Source organism: Lupinus angustifolius, unplaced genomic scaffold, assembly GCF_001865875.1.
Source record: "Lupinus angustifolius cultivar Tanjil unplaced genomic scaffold, LupAngTanjil_v1.0 Scaffold_126_8, whole genome shotgun sequence".
Classification (NCBI taxonomy): domain Eukaryota; kingdom Viridiplantae; phylum Streptophyta; class Magnoliopsida; order Fabales; family Fabaceae; genus Lupinus; species Lupinus angustifolius.
Genome location: NW_017725192.1, coordinates 15165 through 25215, shown reverse-complemented (window position 1 = coordinate 25215; position 10051 = coordinate 15165).

Below are 10051 nucleotides of genomic sequence, written 5' to 3'. Positions count from 1 at the left end.
TTACAATCTTATATTAATGGTCTATAGATATTAAACTCAAATATGTAAGGGTGCTAGTGAAGATGGGAGGATTGTAAATCTAACTTGTAATAAGCAAAACTAATAATGAATAAAATTTTAAAGTTTAGTTTAATTAAATATTAAATAAGTGCTTAAGTTATTCAGCAAAAAAAAAATACAAATTTCATTAAATCCCCACAACAGTGAAAATCTTTCAATGTTTCTTCTTCTTTGTGATATTGATTGAGCACAGACCAGAGACCCTGATGATAGAAAGTCTATCTTAGATATCTACTTATTTAGAAAGCCTATCTGGAGTGTCTACTTATTTGTTGGTCTTAACATTGTAATTTGGTATTCCTGAAAACAACAAACTATATATAGGTAAAGCATTAAAGCTCAATATTAGTGTGACCTTGACATCTCAAGAAATGATATGGAATGAATCCTTACTTTCTAAACTAAGTTTTCTTATCAAGCTCCATTAGTTTTCCATGACACTATTGTCACAATGGCTCACAACCCACTTTCATAGGACCAAACAAATCAAGTTGGATATATTCTTTGTTAGATAGAATCCTATTAAAGCTCCTACAAGTAAAGCATACACCTTGACTATCAGACTGCTAATGCACTCTCATATAATTACAAACCGATCAACAGATCTAGGTAAATCCATCCGACTAGACTAAGTACCAGGCATCAACTACAGCAATGTTTATCACAATACATTTTCAGCCTAGCATTGACACTAGCTCTATCACAAATAGTTTGGACAACAATAGGACCAATCTCAGTGTTAACATCATGTCCTTGAAAGGTACAAAGGTTCTCATATTCCAAAATGTGTAGACAGTTTCAGCAACAACTCCCTACATCAATTTGCATTTCATGCTCTTACCTCTGGTTTGTTATTCAATCCAAGTTAGTTCCTCTTGCCAGCCCCTAGGATTATGGGTTTGTCTCATCCATCTGAGGACAAATGTCCATATCCCAATAGAGAAAGGGCATGAAAAGAATAGGTGCTATGCAAATTCAATCATCTCACAAAAAATACATTTCACATTTGTCCCAATGCCAAACTTGAGCAGTCTATCCTTTGTAGGTAATCTGTCTTGGCAAGTCATACAAAGGATGAATTGAGCTCTTGGTCTTCAAATATTACCATAAAATATTTTCTTCCAGGTAAACTGTGGTGTCTGACCTAGAATTTCCTTATACATTTCCTTGGTTCTGAATTTTTTTATTGTATAAGTATCAGTCCAGCACCAGCATTTAGTCTGCAGAGCTATGTTTCGGCATTTAAGTATAGCTTTAAAATTCCAAGAACAATTGGATCCTGGTTGGTAGTGTTTAATATCTTCACCTTTCAAGTAGTAAGTGTGAATCCATTTGACCCAAAGCTTATCAGATTTAGAGGCAAGGTTCCAAAGTAATTTAGCCATAATGGCTTTGTTCCAATCCACAAGGGCTATCAGGTTCAAACCTCTGGAATTTTTTGGCTCACATAAGGGTTCCCAAGCCACAAGTGCTTTCTTGCAATTTTCTTCTTTTCCACTCCAAAGGAATGTTCTACATTTAGTTTCTAAGTATGTAAATACCTTTTTTGGTAGGGGAAAGACCTGCATCCAGTAATTAACAATGGAGAAAAGAACACTCCTTATCAGTTGGAGCCTGCCTGCATAGCTAAGGAGTTTTGTACTCCAATGTTTCAGCCTTTGAGTGATTTTCTCAATCAGTGGAGAGCAAAGCTGCACTTTTAGCTTTTTGCTTGCGAGAGGGACACAAAGATATTTAAATGGGAGGGATCCCTTGCTGAAACAAGTGGTTTGTTGGGTTTTTTCTTGGTTTGGTATATCATTTCCCCATAGTAAACTTTACATTTTGAGGGGTTAGCTTTTAAACTAGTGCTGCGCAAAAATTCCTTGAATTTGTCCATGATCAATTCCATAGATTTTTGTCACCCCTGCTAAAAAGCAGTAAGTCATCAGCAAAGCAGAGATTTGTAATGCCCAATTGCTCACACTTTGGGTGGAAGTTGAAGTTATTCACAAGCTTTAGCTCTTGTAGCACCCTGTGTAAGTGCTCCATCACTATGACAAATAGAAGGGGGAGATGGGGTCTCCTTGTCTCAGTCCTCTCTTAGCCTGAAGCATAATAGAGGGGGTACCATTCACTGAGTATCTATAAGACACAGTCCTTACATAGAGCATGGTCCATTTGACAAATAGATGGGGAAAGCCAAGCTCAAGCAATATGCTCTCTAATGCATCCCCTTCTAGTGTGTCATAAGCCTTTTGGATGTTCATTTGAATCATGCATCTTGGAGATATACCCTTCCTTCCATACCCTCTCACCAATTATTGGGCTAAGATAATGTTGTCATGAATGACCTTACTAGGTATAAAAGCTGATTGACTATCATCTACCACTTGATTGATAAATCTGCCCAACCTTCTTGTAAGGATCTTGGAGATGATCTTATAGATGGTTGTACAACACGAAATTGGTCTCATGTCCTTCATGGTGTTAGCATCATTTGACTTTGGAATCATGGTCACTAGAGTGCAATTAATTGCAGGATATAATATTTCATCTTAGAAGAACTCATTAACTATTTTTAGCACATCTTCTTTCACTATCATCCAGGCTGCCTTAAAGAAGTGAGAGCTAGAACCATTAATGTCAGGGGCTTTGTTATCACCTATGCTTTGCAAAGCATCTCATACTTTTGTTTCACTGACTTTTTGGGCTAGGGTGTTGGCCATATCTCTGTTGAGGCATATACCCTTTCTTAGAGCAGTAAGGTTCACATTTAGCTTGTTCTGTATGTAGTGGTTGTGCCAACCAAGTTTTTGTAAAAATATAGCACTTCTTGAACAATTGCCTCTTGAGTGTATACTCTATTCCCATCAGATGTTGTCAATTGATAGATCCCTTTCTTTTTGTTTTTGTCTTTCACTGTGGCATTAAAGAAAGAATTATTTCCATCACCAAGTTGTAACCAATTAATTTTGGACTTTTGCTTCAGCATCTCTTCCTCAGCCTTGTGCATATTCATCAGGTGTTCAATGCAATTTTTCACCTTCAACAACAGATTGGGGTTGAATTCATCACCTTGTAGTTGTTCATGTGCCTTCTCTAATCTTTCTCTTGCTTTCTTTACTTTATCAGATATTGCTGAGTATTTGTTTTTCCCAACAGTCTTACTTTAGGTTGAAGCTCTTAAGTTTCATCCAAAGGCAATATATGGGTCTCCCTTTTGAGAGAGGATTCCCAATTCTGTTTGACACAAGTAAGAAATTCAGCCTCCTCTTTTAGGTAATTCAGGAATTTGAATAGGTGGTATTGAGGCATTTTTGGCTGCTGTGTAGTTCTGACCACTATAGGTGCATGATCTGAAATTCCAAGTGGTAGTGTCTCAACTACCATTTCTTGGTATTGTTGAAATCATGGCACATTGCAAATTGCTCTATAATTTTTTGAATAAATGACTCCCTTAGTGTGTTTGTTAGACCTGGTGCAGTGAGGTCCTTGAGAATCAGCTTCAAAAGGACCCACTGAGTTCATCATGTCTTTCAGGTCTGCAAATTCATGGTGTAGGACCCTATTGCCTCCACATCTATCATTAACACTTAGTACATTGTTGAAGTCACCATGTATAATCCAAGGTCCTACCAAACCATTGGATATTTGAGCTATATCCCTCTAGAGAACTTTTCTTTTATCAAGTTGGTTGTGCACATAAACCACACTTACCCAGTATTTAAAATTACATTCCATATTGAAAACACCAAGCTACAACAGTTGATCAGTTGAGTGGATTAAATTTACCTGCATTGTCCTATAATCCCAAAGGCACCAGATTCTCCCATTGTCATGGTTGGTGTAGTTATCATGGTACTTCCAGTGTTGATCAAAACATCTTCTCACTTTATTTGAATTTTGACTTTTTACTGAGTTTCCACATCTAATGATTTGAGACGGGAGTTAATCTCACGATGTCTGGCCACTTTATTCAGCTCCCTAACATTACATGATACAATGGTGGGACCTTTTCATTCCCCCTGTTGCATCTTCTCCTATACGTAGGGGAGCATATTCATTATGGCATTGTAGTTCAAAAGGTATCTGAACATTCATATGTAGAGTTGAGTTCCTTTTGTCTTTTCTTCCATTGCCTATTTGGATCCAAGGTTGGTCATATTGTGTCACATTTGTCCATTTCCAATATCCTTACCACTCATTTTAGGATTATCTGATTTTGTTTCCTCCAAAGTGGTTGTTTAGGTTTGAGTGGGGGTCTAGTTCTCCTATCTTCGTTGCACAGTCATGTCCAATAGATAAACATTTGTCAAAGTATTGAGGTTTCCATTCATATTCAATCTTTTGCTCAGTCTTCCTTCGTAGGTGGTCTTTAATCAAAACATTGTCCCTCAATTTGGAGGTAACATTGACTTCAACCAGAACTCTTGCATTAATCTGTAGCAACAGGTTTTCCTATTGCACTGGCAATTTTTGATATGCTCTTCTTTCCCCATAGATGAAGTGGCAGTTGTGGAAGTTTGATCCATATGGGTAGGACTCTTAGTAAATTTGCCTTCAAAACAACTATTTGAACTGAATCCAAATATGGAGTATGAGCCTTTTGCTAACACCTCATCCCTATCTTGTCCATTTTTGAACTGAATCAGAAAATATCCTCGCTCATTGTGTTGTAATTCTGGCACTGGAATACAATTTCATACCTTCTCCATAAAACTCTTCACAGCATTCATCGACAAATACTTCCCAAAAGCATACATAATGAATGCATTTTCCAATTCAGTTTTCCACTCTCTTTTAATTTCTACTTTTCACAACAAAAATTATGCACTTGACTAAGGCTTTTTGTGGAAAAAAACTACATTACAGACGTGCTACTATAAAGTTGTAAGATTGTAGCAAAATGCTTATGGTTTAGGAATGGCAACCGGACGGATATGAGTAGTGTTTTCTCCATTTACAAACCCACATTATTTATGGGTAGCCAGTATCAACAGATATGCAACAAGTTTTTAATTTTTATTATATATTATATATTGTGTAACAGTTAATATATAAAATTATTTATTACATAGATAATAAAATATTTATATGAGCAAACAAAATTTAAATCAGTTATTTTTATAATTAAATTATTTTATAATAAATTATCCTTTGAAGTATTTAATCCAAAAATACAAAAACTTGTAATATGTTTACCTATATACTGATGCAAATTATCCATTTTCTAGTTGCCCAATTCTAATTTTGACTTTAGGAATAAGTTTTTATTCAGAAATTTTTGCATATTATCTTGTTTTTTTATTGTTATTAGTTCTTCATTATTCACAAGTTTTGATTTTAATTTTTGTTATCTGAGGATCTCTTTTGATGGTTGAAGTGGTAAATAGAATATCACATCAATCATATCTCCTTCATAAGTATAATGAAGTGATATTTTATCACATAAGAGACTCAATAATGCCAATATTTTTGGAATGCTAACATAATTGCATGTTGTTAATATTCTTATATATTTTTATCAAATTGTTACTATTTTATTCTTATCAGTTTGTTATTATTCTAATTTTAGAAGTTTGTTAGTATTCTATTTTATCTATTCTTATTTTTATACTTACACTTAGGAATTGTATTTCATATATATCAACAACGTACTCAACATGAAAGTTTGAGAAATAAGATTTACAATTTCTATATGATATGAGATTAAGCCTTGTAGTTAACAGCAACTTATCGATCCTCTTCAAAAAATTTCATTTTCATATCAATGGCTACTCCCATGACTTCCAATAAAACCCTTATCGAACTCACCACTGCGAACACTTTTGCCATTAAACTCAATTTTGGAAACCATCATACCTAGTACAATCAAATCCTTCATTTCCTCAAAGCACATGACCTTTATGGCTATGTTATTGGTGACACTCCACGTCCTTTCCTAAAGGTTGAATTTGGTGAGACCACTCTTGACAACCCAGACTATTCTCATTGGAAACGCCAAGATCATTACATTTACCTTGCTCTTCTGGTTCATGTGGCACTGATGCTCAAATTATTATGACATTTGCTGAGTCATCTGCTACAACATGGACTCGTTTGAATAAGCAATATGTCAATCACTCTCGGACTTGAGTTATGTTTCTCAAAGAACGTTTTACCTCAATTTCAAAAGGTACTTATAGTGTTGGTGATTACCTTTGTTCTATTCGAGTCATTGGCCGTGAGCTTGCCCTTATTAGTCATCTAGTCGATGATATTGACCTTGTAATTGTTGCCCTCAATGGTCTTGGACCCTCATTCCATGATTTCTCTGCCTCCATTCGCATCGGAGATACTTCATTGCCATTTGATGAATTGTTTGACAAGTTAGTTTATTTTGAAATATTTCTCCAACGTGATGAATGTCAATAACAATCTCTTCTTATCACAACAAATTACACCTATCGCAACTCTCATAGGTCCATTCCTGGTTGTCGTTCCTCTCATGTTCCAAGTCGATTTAATGGTTTCAATATTCCCACTCGACAAATGGAGAATAATGGTTCTCGTCGGACTATATGCAAGTATTGTCATCATGGAGGTCGCACTATTGATGTTTATTATCGCTTACATGGGTTTCCTTCAGGCGATCCTAAGCATCAAGCCAACTTTATTCATTATGGAGATCATGCTGACTATGCTTGACTTCTTGATTTTGGTGCATCTCATCAAGTGATTCATGATCTTAGTCATCTGTCATTGTCTACTGATTACCATGGTAATGACAAACTCATGGTTGCCAATGGTAAGACTCTTCTAATTAAACATTGTGGATCTGCTAAAATATCCATTTTCTCTAAACCATTGAATTTATCTAATGTTTTACATGTTCCAAACATTACTCAAAAGCTTGTTCAGTATAACAATTATGTAATAATAATTTAGTTTTAGTTGAATTCTTTCCATGTTATTTTGAGGAAAAAGGCTTGAGCACGAGGGCGGTTCTTCTGCGCGGAAAGAATGAAGATCATGTGTACAAGTTGTTACCATCCCATGCTCAATTCAATCATGTTCAACCTCAACCTTCCCTTACACTCTAGCATCATCATCTTGGCCATCCCCATCTTCCAGTCCTCATGTCCATCCATAACCACAAGCCATCTTATAGTTCAAGTGTTCAAATTGTATAGCTAATAAAGTACACAAGCTGCCATTTTCACAATCTACCATTTCTAGTTCTGAACCTTTGAAAATTATTTTTCTGATGTATGGGGCCCTACCTCAATTACTTCAATAAATAAATTTTCTTATTATATCATATTTATTTATCATTTCTCCAAATATGTCTAGCTTTATCCTATGAAACATAAATCTGATGTCTCGACACTTTTTCCTATTTTTAAATCTCTTGAGGAAAATCAATTTGATTGCAAAATTAAAACTCTTTATATGAAAATGGTGGTGAATTTCTAAATCTTCATTCTTTTCTTCAAAGTCACAACATAGCTCATCTAACAACTCCCCCATACACTCTTGAACATAATGGTCTTTCTGAATGCAAATACAAACATTTGGTTGAAACTACTTGCGGTCTACTTACTTATGCTTCTATTCCCCTTACATTCTAGTCATATGCTATTAAAGTGGCAGCTTATCTCATATACTATTTGCCGACTCCAATTCTACACATAAAAGTTACTTTTGAAACACTTTTTCACTATATCTCAAACTACTCCAAGTTATGTGTGTTTGGTTGTCTATGCTACCCCTAGCTTGGTCCATACACCACAAATAAATTTCAATCAAAGTCCAAACCATGTATTTTCTTAGGTTATAGTCTCACTCAAAGTGCATATCATTTGTTTTGATTTAGAGTCACAAACCTTGTACACTTCAAGAGATGTTACATTTGTTGAAGATACATTCCCTTATCCCATGCAACAATCTATATTTCTCCAACAAACTTCAATCCTAATCACATTTTCTCCGAGCCTCCCCCTTGTCTATAACATTCCTCATCCAAATAAATCTCTTTATAACTTGGTTAACAACCACCTAACTTCAACCTCGTCTATTAATCTTAGAATTACTCCCTTATCCTTATCCCAATCTACAACTAACCCACCCAACTCATCCACTACTCATGCACCTCTTAATCCTTTAAATATTTACTCATCCTTATCCAAATCTATAACTAACACATCCAACAAATCCACTCCCCATCCACATCCTAATCTTCTAAATTTTCAACCATTTTTATCCCTATCTATAGCCAACCAACCTAACACGTTAACTACTCACCTACATCCTACTACCTATCATTAAAACCAACCAATACAATCACAACCTACTCCTATTTTACCTCCTAACTTCACTCTTACCCTTCCCCGTGTGTCCAATAGCTCCCCCAACCTATCAAATTTAATGCCATATACTTCACCCACATCTCAAGATAATAGTGCTAACACCTTGTACACATTAACAACACAACATAATTGCGCAGAATCTCCTCCCCCTCCACTATCTATACATCAAATGGTTACAAGATCCAAAATGGTATTTTCAAACTTTAAGAAGCTCAATTGACAACCAAGTTCCCTTTACTTGATCCTGTGGAGCCTTCTTGTCTCACTAAAGCCCTTAAACATCTTGAATGGAAGGTTGTCGTGTCTGAAGAGTTTAATGTCTTGCATGCCAATGGTGCTTGGACACTTGAACCAAAACAAAATCACTTCAATATTATTGGAAACAAATGGGTTTACAAAATCAAACACAACACTGATGAATCTGTTGCCTATTATAAGGCCAGACAAGTTGTTACGGTTTTTCATCAATATCTCGATATTAATTATCATGACACATTAAACCATGTTATCAAGCCGCAAAAAATCAAGCTCGTTCAATGTGTGGCCCTTTCAAAAGGATGGTCCCTTAATCATATGAATGCAAACAATGTCTTTCTCCATGAAACTATTAATGAGAAGATTTACATGTCTCAACCAGAAGGCTTCATTCTTCCACAATTTCTTGATCATGTATGTCGATTGAATAAAGTTCTTTATGGCCTCAAACAAGCACCATGTGCTTGGTATCAAGCCCTCAAGACATTTTTTATTCACCAAAGATTCCCAAATTCTAAATCTAATACTTCATTATGTAAGTTTGAGATGCCAACTAAGAGGGGGGTGAATTAGTTATTGGGAGAATATGGCTGATTTTTCTGCAGTGTTATCCAAGTTTATGTGTAGCAGATTATTTATGCATATATCAACCAAGTAAAGCAAAAGTAAATGACGAGAATAAGTAGAAGAAGAGTACAGAGATATTTTATTATATTGGTTCGCCTTCTTGTCCACCAAAGGTTACATCCAGCACTATTGCCACACAAGAGATTTATCCACTAGAGAATTTGAGTTGTAATTACAATTTCTCTCCCCGATACTTTTGTATCTTACACACAACTTATCTTCCCTTGAAAATTCCCTTTTCAAGTGAACTTTTTTCCCATTCTCAACACACCCTTTTGAAGAAAAGTTTACAACCAAGATGAAGAATATAACAATGATAGGATTGCCTTTACAAGTTTTGACAATTCTATAACTTGCAATCCTTAATCTCACAATATAAATACTTAGTATACAATGCTCTTAATCTTTTGAAAGTTTAGAACAAATACACTTCGGAAGCAACTTCAAAAAATATGAACGTTTAGGAACAAAGTTTGAAATGGAAAATAGTCAAAGAATGCCATCATGATTGACCTACTTAGTTTTGATGAAGACAAAAAGTTAAATGGAGGCTTGAAGACTTGGATATCACAACAAACAACATACTGAAAACTCAAGGTCAACATCGTAGAACTTAGGATTGCTTTTATATTCTAGAGTCCTAAGATGCTTGCCTAGTATTGAGTTTAGGTTAGGTAGACCCAAGATGGAAGTCTCACATAAACTCTAAAATGAAAATCCTATAGGTTGAGGATCACACACACACACACACACACACACATATATATAATAAGTAAGAT